Genomic DNA, 19,743 nt, shown 5'->3' on the forward strand with positions numbered 1-19,743 from the left:
TTTAGCTCAAAGCTGCTTGCTTTGATGGGAGGTATACAGATGCTACTCCCATATGCAGCTGTAATGGGGTTAGCATAAGACCCCAGAGTCCTTTTGGACTGAGTAATTCCACTTAAGTCCATGATGGACAAAAGGGAAATGATAATAATTGCAAAGAGATGAATTTTGTTTATTTTTAAATTTTTTTTAAAATAACCGAAAAAAGAAAATTAAAATAAAATAAAATAAGACAAAATGTAAATAAAATAAAATTCGGAAATTAAAATTAAAATAAGATCAAGGCAAATTGAGAACTGAATCAATTAGTAAAGAAAAAGATTTTGAAAACAGCAATTAAGAAGATATGATTGAAAAATTTTTATGAAAAAGATTTGATTTTTAAAAAGAGGAAAGAGAAAAACACAAAAAGACACCAAACTTAAAATTTTAGAAAATCAAACACTAATTTTTTTCGAAAATTTTAAAGGAAAAACACAAAGAGGACACCAAACTTAGAACTTTTGTGAATCAAAAAGGGACTAAGAACAAGAAAAATTCGAAAATCAAAAGAAAAGCAAAAGCATGCAATTGACACCAAACTTAAAATATGAAGCTAGACTCAACTAAAAGACTCTAAACCAACAAAAATAAAATAGTCCTAATCTAAGCAACAAGATAAGCAGTTAGTTGTCCAAACTCGAACAATCCCCGGCAACGGCGCCAAAAACTTGGTGCACGAAATTGCAATCACACTTTTGCAACTCCGCACAACTAACCAGCAAGTGTACTGGGTCGTCCAAGTAATACCTTGCGTGAGCAAGGGTCGATCCCACAGAGATTGTCGGCTTGAAGCAAGCTATGGTTATCTTGTAAATCTTAGTCAGGATATCAGAAATTATCAGGATTGATTGTAGAAAGTAAAAGAACATGAAATGGTTACTTGTTTTGCTGTAATGGAGAACAGGTTGAGGTTTGGAGATGCTCCATCTTCTGAATCTCTGCTTTCCTACTACCTTCTTCTTCAAGCACGCAAGTCTCCTTCCATGGCAAGCTGTGTGTAGGGTTTCACCGTTGTCAGTGGCTACCTCCCATCCTCTCAGTGAAAGCGATTGCATATGCTCTGTCACAGCATAGCGGAATTCATCTGTCGGTTCTCAATCAGGCCGGAATAGAATCCAGTGATTCTTTTGCGTCTGTCACTAACGCCCCGCCTTCAGGAGATTGAAGCACGTCACAGTCATTCAATCATTGAATCCTACTCAGAATATCACAGACAAGGTTTAGACCTTCCGGATTCTCTTGAATGCCGCCATCAGTCCTAGCTTATACCACGAAGATTCCGATTAAAGAATCCAAGAGATAACTACTTAATCTAAGGTAGAACGGAGGTGGTTGTCAGTCACACGTTCATGGTTGAGAATGATGATGATTGTCACGGATCATCACATTCATCCGGATTAAGAACAAGTATTATCTTAGAATGGAAGCAAGCATGATTGAATAAGAAACAGTAGTAATTGCATTAATCCATCAGGACACAGCAGAGCTCCTCACCCCCAACCATGGGGTTTAGAGACTCATACTGTGGAAAGAAACGTGTAAGAAATGTTATGAGGTCATAAGGTACTGATACAATGTCAAAAGATCCTATTAATAGTGAACTAGTAATCCTAAGGTTTACAGAAATGAGTAAATGACAGAAAAATCCACTTCCGGGCCCACTTGGTGTGTGCTTGGGCTGAGCAATGAAGGAATTTCGTGTAGAGACCTTTTCTGGAGTTAAACGCCAGCTTTCATGCCAGTTTGGGCGTTTAACTCCAATTTTTATGCCAGTTCCGGCGTTTAACGCTGGAATTTCCGTAGGTGACTTTGAGCGCCGGTTTGGGCCATCAAATCTTGGGAAAAGTATGGACTATTATATATTGCTGGAAAGCCCAGGATGTCTACTTTCCAATTCCGTTGAGAGCGCGCCAATTGGGCTTCTGTAGCTCCAGAAAATCCACTTCGAGTGCAGGGAGGTCAGAATCCAACAGCATCTGCAGTCCTTTTCAGTCTCTGGATCAGATTTTTGCTCAGGACCTTCAATTTCAGTCAGAAAATACCTGAAATCACAGAAAAACACACAAACTCATAGTAAAGTCCAGAAAAGTGAATTTTAATTAAAAACTAATAAAAATATACTAAAAACTAACTAAAAGATACTAAAAACATACTAAAAATAATGCCAAAAAGCATACAAATTATCCGCTCATCAGTTGTCCATATGCATGTGACTCCTCCCTCAATTTATTTTTTGTCCCATAATGCATACCGGCATTGAAGTTATCATTTCCTACAAGATAGTTACAACTAAAATCCAAGCCAAAAGGGTGAGAATTCATAAAAAATATAGAAAATAAAAACAAAAAATATCAAGAAATAAGAAAAACACAATCCTAACTACTAACAAAAATGGGAAAATAATCAAAAATAAAATTATTTGCCATATTCACAATAGCCAATAACAAGCACAGAATTGTAATTCTCCGGCAACAGCGCAAAAAACTTGATGCGAGCCAAACATCGATTTAGAATTTCTCAAAAAGAATTGCTTCGTAAGTAGTATAGTTCCAAATCAACAATTAACCCAAATCAAATTTTAATTTTGATTATCACAAATTCAAATCAATAATAATAGAGAGTTTTAATTCTAGGTCGTTCTCTCATGGAATTGCAATTGCAGTAAGGTGTGCACATCATTGGCTATGGAAAACAGGGGTTGATAACAATAAACAAGAATTTAAAAGACAAGAAAATAAAGAAAAGGCAATTAAAATCAAAGCAATTAATCAAAGAAAAGGAAATTCAGATGGCAAAAAAGGATCTTGGAAATGGTTGAGAGTCAAGTTTCATATCAACATGGCAATTATGAAGAGTTAATCACACTTAGTCAATTCTCTCATCGAGGGTAAGTCAAATAGGCATAATTGATTTCAATCCATAAATCCTAGCCAACTCACTAACTACTTAGTAAAAGACTAGCAGTAATGGAAATAAAATCAACTAACAACCCTAAATCACCAATTAATATTAGACATCAATGACTCAAGGTCACCTAAGTCCTCAATACCAAGCCAAGAGTGTAAAATCTACTCTATAATTGAAAGAGGCATTTTATCAAACACTTAGAAAACATAAAAAGAAAACATCATAAATTGCATGAATTATAAAAGCTATAACTACCAAACTCAAGAAAGCAATAACAACAATTCAATTAAGCATCAATAACATGAAAAACATCAAAATAGCATTAAAGAAAACAAAAATTCACAAGCGTCCATGAAACTAAAATAGCATAAAACAAGAAACTAACAGTAAAAGCTAAGTGAATTAAGAGGTAGAACAAGAAAATATAAAGAAAACTAAACTAAAACAAGATTAAAACCCAAATCTAAGGAAAAAATTAAGTAAGAAACTTTAAATTTTAGAGAGAAATTTGAACTCCTCTTTCTAGAATTGTCCTAAAACAAAATAAAAAAACTAAACTACGACTACGTGGTTCATCCCACTTCAATTCTTGGTTTATTAGCATCATAAATGAGTTGGATTGGGTCCAAAATGGGCTAGAAATTGCGGACCACATGCATTTTTAAATGAGACACACGTTCAGACGCATCCGTATGCACCATTGGGTGCATGTGCATACTCAAACTCAATGTCCAATATAGAGAAATGGATATCATTTTGAAGTCTCGGATGTTAGCTTTCTAATGCAATTAAAATCGCCTCATTTAGACCTCTATATCTCAAGTTATGATCAATTTAGTAAGAAGAGGTCAGGATTAACGGCTTTGTAATTCCTTCATTTCTTCATGAATTCTTCCACTTTGCATGCTTTTTCTCCATTTATTCAAGCCATTCTTGCCTTCAAAACTTTAAATCATTCAAATAAACATATCAAGGCATCAAATGAGAGAAAAGTGAATTGAAATTGGCAATTCTAAGCATAAAAAATGTTTTTCGCAGTTAAGCATATTAGGAAGAGATTCACAAAAATATGTAATTTCAAGGATTAAATGCAAGGTAATTTGATCAAATCTATTTTTTTTCAAGCAAAAAATAATCATAAAATATGGATTTATCACCATGGCGAAAAGTTTGGAAGAAATGCAAAGGGCAAGTTTCGTTACTTAGGTGGAAATGTGGAGAAATTTCCTCCAATGGATGTAAATTTTGTTAATAAGAAAGAATTGGAAGAACTCTTCAAGGAATTAGGGTATTTTGTGCATAAGAAAATTTATTGGTATGACCCCATTGCTATCGAATTTGAGGATGGGTTGCATGTGCTTCGTGGTGACAAGAAAATCAATGAAATGTGTGATTTCACATTGAAGGCTAATCTAAGTGAATTCTTTCTTTACTTCAAGCATCTAATTGATAATCATGTAGTGGAGAAAATAGTTTGTGAAGATGAGCCTATTTTAGTGGTGATAGATATTTCAAAATCATCATCATCATCTGATTCATATGAGTGCTGAAAATGAAGCCTACAAGTCTCCTCCTCCTTGTTTTGAGAGTGAAAGTAGTCAAGAGTTTCCAAAGGTGCAAAAAAAGAAGAAGAAAAAAGAGTTCTAACTCACCAATCATCATTAAAAAAAGAAGGGCCTCAAGGACTTACACTAGAAGGAGGAGGAAGAAACATGTTTTAAATGGTAAAATGGGAAGTGGGTTAGGACTGGTGTTGATAGTAAGGCTAATAGGATTGAAAGAAGGAATGAAACTAGAAAGGCAGAGTTAGAGCAAGCGTAAGAAAGTGGAGGAATTAATGGGTTAGAAAGGGATAATGTAAGAGGCCCAAGGAAAGCTGCTAATGTGGGAAATAAAGGAAGTTCACACGCTGATGAAGATGACCAAGGTAGTGATATACTATATGAATATGTGTCTAAGGGTTTTGTCACTCTTGTTGGTCCAGACTTTAATGAGGACAATGATTATGGAGATGTACAGTTTTAATTAGGGATGCAATTTGTAACAATGAAAAATTTAAAAGGGCACTTAAGGATATGTTTGTGAACGATGATAGGGATTGCATGTATGTAAAAAATGAGCCTGGTAGGGTTAGAGAAACCTTTGCAGAGGAAGATTGTCCATGGCTGATCTATGTATCAATGAATTCAACCAGTAAGGCTTTTGAGGTCAAAACTTTTCACAATGGGCACACATGTGGAAGGAATTATGGAAGCAACTTGCTGATAGGAAATCGGTGGCCAAGAAACTAGAGAAGTGACCGAAGACACAACTAAAACTAACACCAAGGGAGGCCATGAAACACATGAAGCAAGATTACAATGTGCAGGTGAAAGAAAAGGTTATTACAAAAGCATTAAAATAGGCAAAAAAGACTATTCTTGGAGGTGAAAAAGCACAATTTGAAAAGATGAGGGATTATCTGCATGAGTTACATAGGAGAAATCTTTGAAGTAGTGCTCGTATGAATACTCTACCTCAATCCCAAGGTCCAAATCTGTTTGAGAGGGTGTACATCAATTTTGATGCATGTAAAAGGGAGTTTAACAATGGGTGCAGGCCACTTATAGGGCTTGATGGATGTTTTTTAAAAGGATACTATGGAGGACAACTTTTGTCTGCAGTTACACAAGATGCAAATAATCATGTATTTGTCATAGCATATAGTGTAACTAGAAATAGTTTTTGAATTGTCTGCAAAATGATTTCGGGGGCATATGCTATTTGGATAGCACTTAATGTCTGATCAGCAAAGGGTATGCACCCATATTTTCGATCTGTCATTTCATATTATTAATATTATATATTGGTAATAGTTATATTTCTTCAAACATCAATGTTAATGCAGGGTCTTATAAGGGCAGTCAAGGAAGTCATGCCAAATGCATTTTATAGGAACTGTGTTTTCCATATGTGAAAACATTATGAGTTGAGATTCAAAGATAAATAAGTCAAAGGTTGTGTGTAGGAAGCCACAAGGATCACAAATCTCATTCAATTTAAGGATGCAATGGATAAGCTAAAAATTGTTAGCATCAGACATGGGATATAGTAGAGGCTAGGGAGAAATCAATATTAGCACTTTGTGAAGATTTGAAAGTTCACATTATGAAAAAAAAATGGCTACTCATAAGAGACTTTTAGGAATTTATAAGGGACAGCTGACACCCGTACAGCAGATGAAATTGGACAAATAGATCAAGCTAAGAAGTCACAAGTTGAATGCTCAGTGGTGTGGTGATAATGACAAAGTGATGTTTAAAGTCACAAAGAATAAACACAAGCTTGGATTAAACCTAAAACATCACATGTAATTTGTGATAGCTTACAGGTAAATGTTACAGTATTTACGTATTAGATCTGTGTTATAGTTTATGCCACTCAATGTAACAATTCTAATACCAATCAATGCTCAATATGTTGTCAAAGTCTATCTTGTGTTCATTCTATTGCAGCCATATCAAGGGTGAGCGTTTAATCAACATAGGAGTTTGTGTCTCCATTTCTCACTATGGAAGCTATAAGAAAGATTTATGACAACAGTATCAATCTTGTGAATAATGAAAAATTTTGGAAGCCAAGTGAGTTATTAAAGCCTGATGCTCCTAGAATTGTAAGGCCTGTAGGTAGACCAAGTGTGATGAGAAAAGAAGCTGCTCAACCTCCTCCACTAACCATTGGAGACAAAGTGAGGAGAACCTTTCAAATTACCTGCAGCAAGTGTGGAGAAAATGATCACTACTACAAAACCTGCAAGGGAACCCCTAAAAATCCTAATTGGCAGCCAAAAAAAAGAAGCAAAAGAGAAACAATTTAGCACTTGTAGTTGTTAATACATACCAACCTAATGTTGGCATTGCTATAGCAACTGATGCTCCTCCATCTTAGGTATAAAAGTCTCAACCTTATTCTCAATATGCAAATCTGTTTTTTAAGATAAAGTGTGAGACTATGTGTATGATGTTTCAAGGAGGAGCACAAGTGCAGAACCAAAATGACTCTAAGCCTCACAAGCCAACAACAGATGAGATTAGGGTAAGACTTGGTTGTTTGTGTTTGTGAACTGATTTGGGTATAGGAAATGAGTGTTTTCGTACTCTGTGAACTTTTTTTTGGGCTGACATAGGCTAAGGCTAGGAAGAATAAGAAAAAGATGCCAAAGAGGTCCAATGCCCCACAAAATGCACAAAAGAAAATCCCTATCACTCAATCGGGTCTAACAGAGGTAAGTTCCTTTGTCAATTAAAATTGATATATTATTGTGTATGTAATTCAGATAGAAACCCATCAATACCTACACTTGTTAATATATAGGAACCTTAGCATGAACATGCACCACCACCCCAGCCAACTCACAAGTCCAGACCCAAGCAAAGGATTTTTAAGCCAACAGCTCCTCTGAATCCTTAATATCAACAATTCATGGACCTACTGAGCCTGTACCAATACAGATGATAGGCGGATAATTTATACGCTTTTTGGCATTATTTTTACACAGTTTTTAGTATATTTTGGTTACTTTTTATTATATTTTTATTAGTTTTTATGCAAAAATCACATTGATAGGCGGATAATTTCAGGTATTTTCTGGCTGAAATTGAGGGACCTGAGCAGAAGTCTGATTCAGAGGCTGAGAAAGGACTGCAGATGTTGTTGGATTCTGACCCTCCTGCACTCGAAGTATATTTTATTGAGTTACAGAAGCTCAATTGGTGCGCTCTTAATTGCGTTGGAAAGTAGACATCTTGGGGTTTTCAGCAATGTATAATAGTCCATAAATTGTCTGAGATTTCATGGTCCAAACTGGCGTCAAAACGCCCACTAAAGACCATTTTCTAGCGTTTAACGCCAGAACTGGCACCAGAACTGGAGTTAAACGCCCAAACTGGCATCCAAGCTGGCGTTTAACTCCAGCAAAGGCCTATGCACATGTAAAGCTCAAAGCTCAGCCCAAGCACACACCAAGTGGGCCCCGGAAGTGGATTTCTACACTATCTGCACTTAGTTACTTATTTTCTATAATCCCTAGTAACTAGTTTAGTATAAATAGCATTGTTTACTATTGTATTTGGGATCTTTGGATCATCTTTTGAGCTTTTTGATCACTTTAGATCATTTTGCACAATTGGGAGTCTGGCCATTCGGCCATGCTTAGACCTTTTCTCTTATATATTTTCCAACGGTGGAGTTTCTACACCTCAGATTAAGTTGAGGAGCTCTGTTGTTCTTCATGAATTAATGCAAATACTATTGCTTCTCTTTCAAGCAATTTTCCTTTCTGTTTTGCTACTGAATTGAGTCCATGATGATTGGATTTTTGACGGTTTAGAATTCACAAATCAATTCTCGTTGCATGTATAGTTTCTAAACCAATCACTAATCCTTTCATACAAAAAGTTACTTGTCACTAAAATAAACCCCTAAAATTTATAAACCGAAGTATTCAAACCTCGGGTCGTTCTCCCTAGGAATTACAATAAAGTGTCTTGTTATTGGTTTGAGTTGTTTTGGGGTTTTGATAAGAGGCATGAAAGTAAATGGCAATGAAAATAAACTAACAACTATAAAAGGCTCTTGGCAAGGTATGAAAATTAGAAGTCTTATCATAGTTATCCTTCTCAATTGTGATGAGAATTGTTCATTGCTACCACTTAGTTAACCCTTACTAAATAAAGGAAAGTCATGTGGATGAATTGACTTGAGCCACAAGTTCTAGCCAACTCCCAAGGAAAGACTAGCTTGAGTGCACTCCAAACCAATTAGCAATCTCTCCAATTATCAATCAACAAAGGAATTAGATAACTCAAGTGTCACTAATTACTCTACCTAGGCCAAGAGGAACAAAATCTACACTAAAACTAAAAGAGATATTTCAACAAACACATAAGGTGCAATAGAAGTAAACATTATTAAATGCAAGAATTAAAGGAATCTACAACTACAAAAACAAGAGATCAACAATAGAGAAGCAAAGAAGACACATTTATTATGAATTACCTCTTATTGAATTGGAAGAATGTAGAAAGAACAATACTAGATCTACAACAAAATATAAGAACAACATAAAGGAAATTATAACAAAAGAATAGAAGAAGATGAATGTAGCAACAAAGAATTGAAAGGTAGAAGTAGAAGAAAGCAAAGATTAAAACCTAGATCTAAGAACTAATCCTAATCCTAGAGAGAAGTGAGAGCTTCTCTCTCTAGAAACTAACTCTAACTACTAAACTAAGCTAAACTAAACTAATGGTGACTAACATCTAAAGTATGAGAGTATGTTCATTCCCCCTTCAATCCATGGCTTAAATAGCATCAGAAATGAGTTGGATTGGGCCCACAAGGCTTCTAAAATCGCTGGCCACGTTTTGCTTTAAGTGAACCAGGTGGCAGCAACGGCGCGTGCGTGATGAGCGGATAATTTGTACACTTTTTGGCATTATTTTTAGTATATTTTTAGTATGATCTAGTTAGTTTTTAGTATATTTTTATTAGTTTTTAGTTAAAATTCACTTTTCTGGACTTTACTATGAGTTTGTGTGTTTTTCTGTGATTTCAGGTATTTTCTGGCTGAAATTGAGGGACCTGAGCAAAAATCTGATCCAGAGACTAAAAAGGACTGCAGATGCTGTTGGATTCTGACCTCCCTGCACTCGAAGTGGATTTTCTGGAGCTACAGAAGCCCAATTGGCGCGCTCTCAACGGCGTTGGAAAGTAGACATCCTGGGCTTTCCAGCAATATATAATAGTCCATACTTTGCCCAAGATTTGATGGCCCAAACCGGCGTTCAAAGTCACCTCAAGAAATTCCAGCGTTAAACGCCGGAACTGGCACCTAATTGGGAGTTAAACGCCCAAACTGGCACTAAAGCTGGCGTTTAACTCCAAGGAGAGTCTCTACACGAAATTTCTTCATTGCTCAGCCCAAACACACACCAAGTGGGCCCGGAAGTGGATTTTTATGTCATTTACTCATCTATGTACTAGTTTTCTATAAGTAGGACCTTTTACTATTGTATTAGGGAGCAGAAAGCTAGGACTTTTGGTAGCTATCTTTGTTTTATGCTATCTTAGACCTTTGGGAGGCTGGCCATTCGGCCATGCCTAGACCCTGTTCTTATGTATTTTCAACGGTGGAGTTTCTACACACCATAGATTAAGGTGTGGAGCTCTGCTGTACCTCGAGTATTAATGCAATTACTATTGTTCTTCCATTCAATTCCGCTTGTTCTTTATCCAAGATATCACTTGTTCTTCAACATGATGAAGGTGATGATTGACGCCCATCACCATTCTCACCCATGAACAAGGTGACTGACAACCATTCTTGTTCTACAAGCATCTGAGGCTTAGTGAATATCTCTTGGATTCCCGATTGCACGATGCATGGTTGATCGCCTGACAACCGAGTGCTCGCCTGACAAACGAGCCAACCATTCCGTGAGATCAGAGTCTTCGTGGTATAGGCAGGACCTGATGGCAGCATTCAAGAGAATCTGGAAGGTCTAACCTTGTCTGTGGTATTCTGAGTAGGATTCAATGATTGAATGACTGTGACGTGCTTCAAACCTGTAACCTACTGGGCGTTAGTGACAGACGCAAAAGAGTGATTCTATTCCGGTAGGGGAGGGAACCAAACCGGTGATTGGCAGCACTGTGACAGAGTGTGTGCATTAGCTTTCACTGCGCGGATGGGAGGTAGCTGCTGACAACAGTGAAACCCTACACGAGCTTGCCATGGAAAGGAGTAAGAAAGGATTGGATGAAGGCAGTAGGAAAGCAGAGAGACGGAAGGGAAGGCATCTTCATACGCTTGTCTGAAGCTCTTACACCAATGATATACATAAGTATCACTATCTTTATCTTCTATGTTATTTTCGTTCATCATCATATACATTTGAGTTTGCCTGACTAAGATTTACAAGATGACCATAGCTTGCTTCAATGCTAACAATCTCCGTGGGATCGACCCTTACTCACGTAAGGTATTACTTGGACGACCCAGTGCACTTGCTGGTTAGTTGTGCGAAGTTGTGTAATGCCATGGAATTGAACCACCAAGTTTTTGGAGTTCATGACCAGGGATTATGAGAGTTGTGAAAAGTATTGTTCACAATTCCGCGCTACCAAGTTTTTGGCGCCGTTGCCGGGGATTGTTCAAGTTTTGAGCAAGCTTTTGGTAACAATGCCTGGGATTGTTCTAGTTTGGACAACTGACGGTTCATCTTGTTGCTTAGATTAGGTATTTATTTTTTCGAAATTCTTGAAGATGAATTCTAGAGTTTCATGATGATTTGTTGAAATCTGGCTGGCTGAGAAGCCATGTCTAATCTGATTGGACCGAGGTTTCAACTTATCACCACAAGAGCTTGTTGATTCTCATCAATTTTGCTCTTGGAGCAGTGATCTGCTAAGATTTGGCTGACCTTTGGTCATGTCTAGTGTTTTGGACCGAAGCTTTCCTTGAAAGCTTGGCTGGCTGTGAAGCCATGTCTAATTCCTGGGCCGGAGTCTTAGACTAGCATTGCACTGATTCCTGGAATTCTCATCAAGGATTTTGATACCTTTTCCCACTTAATTTTCGAAAAACACAGAAAAATTTACAAAATCATAAAAACCAAAAATATTTGATGTTTCCTGCTTAAGTCTAGTGTCTCATCTTAAGTTTAGTGTCAATTGCATGCATTCATTCATGTGTCTTAAGGATCCTCAAGTAATTCTTGATGATTTTTGTGTTCTAATCTTTGAATTCTATTGACTTGAAGTATTTTGTGTGTCTCATATGCATTCTCATATTGTTAGTGTCAGTAGTATACAAACTGCTAAGTTTGGTGTCTTGCATGCATTGTTAATTGATTCCTTTTGCATTTTGATTATTGAAAATCCAAAAATATTTTTAATTTGTGTCTTTTCAAGTCAATGATACAAAGAATTGAAGATTCAGAACATACTGCAGAGGAATTATACAGAAAAAGCTGAGCATTCAAAAATGCCCAGTGAAGAAGGCAGACTGGCGTTTAAACGCCAGCCAGGGCACCTGGTTGGGCGTTTAACGCCCAAAGAGGTAGCATTTTGGGCGTTAAACGCCATAATGTATACCATTCTGGGCGTTTAACGCCAGGATGGTGCTAGGGGGAAGATTTTGTTTTCAAAATCAATTTTTTTCAAGTTTTCAAAGTTTTTCAAAATCAAATCTTTTTCAAATCATATCTTTTCAATCAAATGTTTTTAAAATCAATTTCTTGCCTTTTTCAAAGATACTTACTAACAATTAATGATTTGATTGAACATTTTTTGCCTTTTTTATTAAGAAAGGTTTTATGTTTGAATCATATCTTTTCTTGTTAGGCAAGTCATTAATTTTTTAAAATCATATCTTTTCAAATTGTTTTCAAATCATATCTTTTAAAATTGTTTTCAAATCATATCTTCTCAATCACATCTTTTTAAAACCATAACTTTTCAATTAAATCTTTTTAACCACATCTTTTTCAAAATAGTTTTCAATCAAATCTTTTTAATTTCTAATTTCAAAATCTTTTTCAAAAATCACTTGATTTCTTTTTCACTTTTAATTTTCGAAAATTATCAATCAAATTTTCAAAATGTTTTCAAAATCTTTTAAATGAATTTTCGAAAATTCTCTTCCCTCCTTCCCACATCCTTCTATTTATGGAGTACCACTCCTTCTAAATGCATAATTCGAACCTTATCTAACTAAAGTTCGAATTCTTCTTCTCCTTCTTCTTTCTATTTCTCTTTTCCTCTGACATTTCAAGGAATCTCTATACTGTGACATAGAGGATTCCACATTTTCTTTTTCTCTTCTCTTTCATATGAGCAGGAGCAGAGACAAAGGCATTCTTGTTGAAGCTGACCCTGAACCCGAGAGAACCTTGAAGAGAAAGCTAAGAGAAGCCAAGGCACAACTCTCTTTAGAGGACCTGACCGAATTCTTCAAGGAAGAAGAACACATGGCAGCCGAAAACAACAACAATGCCAACAATGCAAGGAAGGTGCTGGGTGACTTCACTGCACCTACTCCTGATTTCTATGGGAGAAGCATCTCTATCCCTGCCATTGGAGCAAACAACTTTGAGCTTAAGCCTCAATTAGTTTCTCTAATGCAACAGAATTGCAAGTTCCATGGACTTCCAATGGAAGATCCTCATCAGTTTTTAGCTGAATTCTTGCAAATCTGTGACACAGTCAAGACTAATGGGGTTAACCCTGAGGTCTATACACTGATGCTATTCCCTTTTACTGTAAGAGACAGAGCTAGAATATGGTTAGATTCTCAACCTAAAGAAAGCCGGGACTCTTGGGAAAAGCTAGTCAATGCCTTCTTGGCAAAGTTCTTTCCACCACAAAGATGGAGTAAGCTTAGAGTGGAAGTCCAAACCTTCAGACAGAAGGATGGAGAATCCCTCTATGAAGCTTGGGAAAGATACAAACAATTAATCAGAAGATGTCCTTCAGACATGCTTTCTGAATGGAGCATCATAGGTATTTTCTATGATGGTCTCTCTGAACTATCCAAGATGTCTTTGGATAGCTCTGCTGGAGGATCTCTTCATCTGAAGAAGACGCCTGCAGAAGCTCAAGAATTGATTGAAATGGTTGCAAACAACCAATTCATGTACACTTCTGAAAGGAATCCTGTGAACAATGGGACTAGTCAGAAGAAAGGAGTTCTTGAGACTGACACTCTGAATGCCATATTGGCTCAGAACAAGATATTGACTCAACAAGTCAATTTGATTTCTCAAAGTCTGCCTGGAATGCAAAATGCACCAAGCAGTACTAAGGAAGCTTCATCTGAGGAAGAAGCCTATGATCCTGAGAACCCTTCAATGGAAGAGGTGAATTACCTAGGAGAACCCTATGAAAACACCTATAATTCTTCATGGAGAAATCACCCAAATTTCTCATGGAAGAATCAAGAGAGACCTCAACAAGGTTTCAATAACAATAATGGTGGAAGAAACAGGTTTGGCAATGGCAAGCCTTTTCCATCATCCTCTCAGCAACAGACAGAGAGTTCTAAGCAGAATACTTCTGACTTAGCAACAATGGCCTCTGATCTAATAAAGACCACTCAAAGTTTCATGAATGAAACAAGGTCCTCCATCAGAAATTTGGAAGGACAAGTGGGTCAGCTGAGCAAGAAAGTTACTGAACTCCCTCCTAGCACTCTCCCAAGTAATACAGAAGAAAATCCAAAAGGAGAGTGCAAAGCCATAGACATGGCCGAATATGGAGAGGAAAGAGAGGAGGAGGACGCCACTGAGGAAGACCTCAGTGGGCGTGTACCAATCTCCTCTGAGTTCCCCAATGAGGAACAATGGGAATCTGAGGCTCAGAATGAGACCATAGAGATTCCATTGGACTTACTTCTGCCATTCATGAGCTCTGATGAGTATTCATCCTCTGAAGAGGATGAGTATGTCACTGAAGAGCAAGTTGCTAAATACCTTGGAGCAATCATGAAACTGAATGACAAGTTATTTGGAAATGAGACTTGGGAGGATGAACCTCCCTTGCTCACCAAAGAACTGGATGACTTGTCTAGGCAGAAACTGCCTCAAAAGAGGCAGGATCCTGGGAAGTTTTCTATACCTTGTACCATAGGCACCATGACCTTCAAGAAGGCCTTGTGTGACTTAGGGTCAAGTGTAAACCTCATGCCCCTCTCTGTAATGGAGAAATTAGGGATCCTTGAGGTGCAAGCTGCAAGAATCTCATTAGAGATGGCAGACAATTCAAGAAAACAAGCTTATGGACTTGTAGAGAATGTTTTGGTGAAGATTGAGGACCATTACATCCCTACTGACTTCATAGTCCTAGAGACTGGGAAGTGCATGGATGAATCCATCATCCTTGGCAGACCCTTCCTAGCCACAGCAAAGGCTGTGATTGATGTTGATAGAGGAGAGTTGATCATTCAAGTGAATGAAGAATCCTTGGTGTTTAAGGCCCAAGGACATCCCTCTATCATCATGGAGAGGAAGCATGAAGAGCTTCTCTCAAAACAGAGCCAAGCAGAGCCCCCACAGTCAAACTCTAAGTTTGGTGTTGGGAGGCCACAACCAAACTCTAAGTTTGGTGTTGAACCCCCACATTCAAACTCTAAGTTTGGTGTTGGGAGGTTCCAACACGGTTCTGAGTGTTTCTGAGGCTCTATGGGAGTCCTCTGTCAAGCTAATGACATTAAAGAAGCGCTTGTTGGGAGGCAACCCAATGTTTTATAATTATCTATTTTCTTTTGTTATTTTATCTTTTTTGTAGGTTGATGATCATAAGAAGTCACAAAAACAATGAAAAAAAGCAAAAACAGAATGAAAAACAGGAAGAAAAACAGCACACCCTGGAGGAGAAGAAGCTGGCGTTCAAACGCCAGTAATGCTAGCTGTTGGGCGTTTAACGCCCAGTCTGGCACCATTCTGGGCGTTTAACGCCAGAAAGGGGCACCAGACTGGCATTAAACGCCAGTAAAGGGCAACAACCTGGCGTTAAACGCCAGGAATGGGCACCAGCCCGGCGTTTAACGCCAGAAATAGCTCAAAACGTGATTTTGAGCAACATTTGGTGCAGGGATGACTTTTCCTTGACACCACAGGATCTGTGGACCCCACAGGACCCCACCATCACTCTCTCTCTTCTTCCCCCATTCACCAATCACCTCAATACCTCTTCCCCATTCATCAATCACCTATCAAATCCCATCTTTTTCTTCACCACTCACATCCATCCTTCATAAATCCCCACCAACCTCACCCTTCAAATTCAAACCACTTTCCCTCCCAAACCCACCCTCCATGGCCGAACCATTACCCCCCCTCTCTCCTATAAATACCCTTCTTCAACTCTTCATTTTCACACAACCTAAACACCCTTTCTTACCCTTCTTGGCCGAACACACTACCATCTCCCTCTTCCTCATTTCTTCTTCTTCTACTCTCTTCTTTCTTCTTTTGCTCGAGGACGAGCAAACATTTTAAGTTTGGTGTGGTAAAAGCGTTGCTTTTTCATAACCATTTATGGCATCCAAGGACGGAGAAACCTCTAAAAAGAGGAAAGGGAAGGCAAAAGCTTCCACCTCCGAGTCATGGGAGATGGATAGATTCCTCTTAAGGGTGCATCAAGTCCACTTCTATGAAGTTGTGGCCTTGAAGAAGGTGATCCCCGAGGTCCCCTTTTCACTCAAAAAGGGTGAATATCCGGAGATCCGCCATGAGATCCGAAGAAGAGGTTGGGAAGTACTCACCAACCCCATTCAACAAGTCGGAATCTTGATGGTTCAAGAGTTCTATGCCAATGCATGGATCACCAAGAACCATGACCAAAGTGTGAACCCGAATCCAAAGAATTATCTCACTATGGTTCGGGGGAAATACTTGGATTTTAGTTCGGAGAGTGTGAGGGTGGCGTTCAATTTGCCTATGATGCAAGGAGATGAGCATCCTTACACTAGAAGGGTCAACTTTGATCAAAGGTTGGACCAAGTCCTCACAACCATATGTGAAGAGGGCGCACAATGGAAGCAAGATTCAAGAGGAAAGCCGGTTCAATTGAGAAGGCATGACCTCAAGCCCGTGGCTAGAGGATGGTTAGAGTTCATACAATGCTCAATCATTCCCACTAGCAACCGGTCCGAAGTTACCATAGACCGGGCCATCATGATTCATAGCATCATGATTGGAGAAGAAATAGAGGTTCATGAGGTTATAGCCCAAGAAATCTATAAGGTGGCGGACAAGACCTCCACCTTGGCAAGGTTAGCCTTTCCTCACCTCATCTGTCACCTCTGTTATTCAGTTGGAGTTGACATAGAGGGAGATACCCCCATTGATGAGGACAAACCCATCACCAAGAAAAGGGTGGAGCACCAAGAACATGCCATCCTCCTCCATGAAATTAGAGAAGATTAAAGAATCATGAGAGAGGAGCAACAAAGACAAGGAAGAGACATTGAGGAGCTCAAGCACTCCATAGGATCTTCAAGAGCAAGAAAGAGCCGCCTTCACTAAGGTGGACCTGTTCCTTGATTTCCTTGTTCTTTATTCTTCTGTTTTTCAATTTTTATGCTTATGGTTATCCATGTTTGTGTCTTGTGATCATTAGTGTCTTAGTGTCTATGCCTTAAAGCTATGAATGCCCTATAAATCCATCACCTCTCTTAAATAAAAATGTGCTTAATTGAAAAGGAAAGAATTGCATGAATTCTGAATTTTATAATAGTTTAATTATCTTGATGTGGTGGCAATACTTGTTGTTTTCTGAATGTATGCTTAAACAGTGCATATGTCTTTTGAATTTGTGGTTCATGAATGTTAAAATTGTTGGCTCTTGAAAGAATGATGAAAAAGGAGACATGTTACTGAGGATCTGAAAAATCATTAGAAATGATTCTTGAAGCAAGAAAAAGCAAAAAAAAAAAAAGAGAGAAGGAAGCAAACGAAAAAAAAAACCGAAAAAAAAAGAAAGAAAAAAAAGAAAGAATAAGAGTTGTGATCCAAGGCAAATAAGAGTGTGCTTAAGAACCCTGGACACCTCTAATTGGGGACTTTAGCAAAGCTGAGTCACAATCTGAAAAGGTTCACCCAATTATGTGTTTGTGGCATGTATGTATCCGGTGGTAATACTGGAAGACAGAGTGCTTTGGGCCACAGCCAAGACTCAATAAATAGCTATGTTCAAGAATCATCATACTTTACTAGGAGAATCATTAACACTGTCTGGATTCTGAGTTCCTAAAGAAGCCAATCATTCTGAATTACAAGGGATAGAGTGAGATGCCAAAACTATTCAGAGACAAAAAGTTAAAAGCCCCGCTCATCTAATTAATACTGATCTTCATAGATGTTTTTGGAGTTCATTGCATATTCTCTTCTTTTTATCTTATTTGATTTTCAGTTGCTTGGGGACAAGCAACAATTTAAGTTTGGTGTTGTGATGAGCGGATAATTTGTACACTTTTTGGCATTGTTTTTAGTATATTTTTAGTATGATCTAGTTAGTTTTTAGTATATTTTTATTAGTTTTTAGTTAAAATTCACTTTTCTGGACTTTACTATGAGTTTGTGTGTTTTTCTGTGATTTCAGGTATTTTCTGGCTGAAATTGAGGGACCTGAGCAAAAATCTGATCCAGAGACTAAAAAGGACTGCAGATGCTGTTGGATTCTGACCTCCCTGCACTCGAAGTGGATTTACTGGAGCTACAGAAGCCCAATTGGCGCGCTCTCAACGGCGTTGGAAAGTAGACATCCTGGGCTTTCCAGCAATATATAATAGTCCATACTTTGCCCAAGATTTGATGGCCCAAACCGGCGTTCAAAGTCACCTCAAGAAATTCCAGCGTTAAACGCCGGAACTGGCACCTAATTGGGAGTTAAACGCCCAAACTGGCACTAAAGCTGGCGTTTAACTCCAAGGAGAGTCTCTACACGAAATTTCTTCATTGCTCAGCCCAAACACACACCAAGTGGGCCCGGAAGTGGATTTTTATGTCATTTACTCATCTATGTACTAGTTTTCTATAAGTAGGACCTTTTACTATTGTATTAGGGAGCAGAAAGCTAGGACTTTTGGTAGCTATCTTTGTTTTATGCTATCTTAGACCTTTGGGAGGCTGGCCATTCGGCCATGCCTAGACCCTGTTCTTATGTATTTTCAACGGTGGAGTTTCTACACACCATAGATTAAGGTGTGGAGCTCTGCTGTACCTCGAGTATTAATGCAATTACTATTGTTCTTCCATTCAATTCCGCTTGTTCTTTATCCAAGATATCACTTGTTCTTCAACATGATGAAGGTGATGATTGACGCCTATCACCATTCTCACCCATGAACAAGGTGACTGACAACCATTCTTGTTCTACAAGCATCTGAGGCTTAGTGAATATCTCTTGGATTCCCGATTGCACGATGCATGGTTGATCGCCTGACAACCGAGTGCTCGCCTGACAAACGAGCCAACCATTCCGTGAGATCAGAGTCTTCGTGGTATAGGCAGGACCTGATGGCAGCATTCAAGAGAATCCGGAAGGTCTAACCTTGTCTGTGGTATTCTGAGTAGGATTCAATGATTGAATGACTGTGACGTGCTTCAAACCTGTAACCTACTGGGCGTTAGTGACAGACGCAAAAGAGTGATTCTATTCCGGTAGGGGAGGGAACCAAACCGGTGATTGGCAGCACTGTGACAGAGTGTGTGCATTAGCTTTCACTGCGCGGATGGGAGGTAGCTGCTGACAACAGTGAAACCCTACACGAGCTTGCCATGGAAAGGAGTAAGAAAGGATTGGATGAAGGCAGTAGGAAAGCAGAGAGACGGAAGGGAAGGCATCTTCATACGCTTGTCTGAAGCTCTTACACCAATGATATACATAAGTATCACTATCTTTATCTTCTATGTTATTTTCGTTCATCATCATATACATTTGAGTTTGCCTAACTAAGATTTACAAGATGACCATAGCTTGCTTCAATGCTAACAATCTCCGTGGGATCGACCCTTACTCACGTAAGGTATTACTTGGATGACCCAGTGCACTTGCTGGTTAGTTGTGCGAAGTTGTGTAATGCCATGGAATTGAACCACCAAGTTTTTGGAGTTCATGACCAGGGATTATGAGAGTTGTGAAAAGTATTGTTCACAATTTCGCGCACCAGTGCGCGTACTATGCACGTACGCGTCACCATGCGCGGTTCAACCATAACAAATCTTATATCATTTCGAAGCCTTGAATGTTAGCTTT

General features: G+C 38.4%; 1 non-coding gene across 1 annotated transcript; it reads right to left on the minus strand.

Annotated features, from left to right (window-relative positions):
- Positions 1 to 13,361: 13,361 nt before the first annotated feature.
- On the minus strand, positions 13,362 to 13,469 carry LOC130938252 (small nucleolar RNA R71). Its single transcript, XR_009069424.1, has one exon. It is a non-coding gene; the product is annotated as a small nucleolar RNA R71 (small nucleolar RNA).
- Between the last annotated feature and the right edge of the window lie 6,274 nt (positions 13,470 to 19,743).

The sequence above is a fragment of the Arachis stenosperma genome, chromosome 6 (genome assembly GCF_014773155.1).
Source record: "Arachis stenosperma cultivar V10309 chromosome 6, arast.V10309.gnm1.PFL2, whole genome shotgun sequence".
Taxonomy (NCBI): domain Eukaryota; kingdom Viridiplantae; phylum Streptophyta; class Magnoliopsida; order Fabales; family Fabaceae; genus Arachis; species Arachis stenosperma.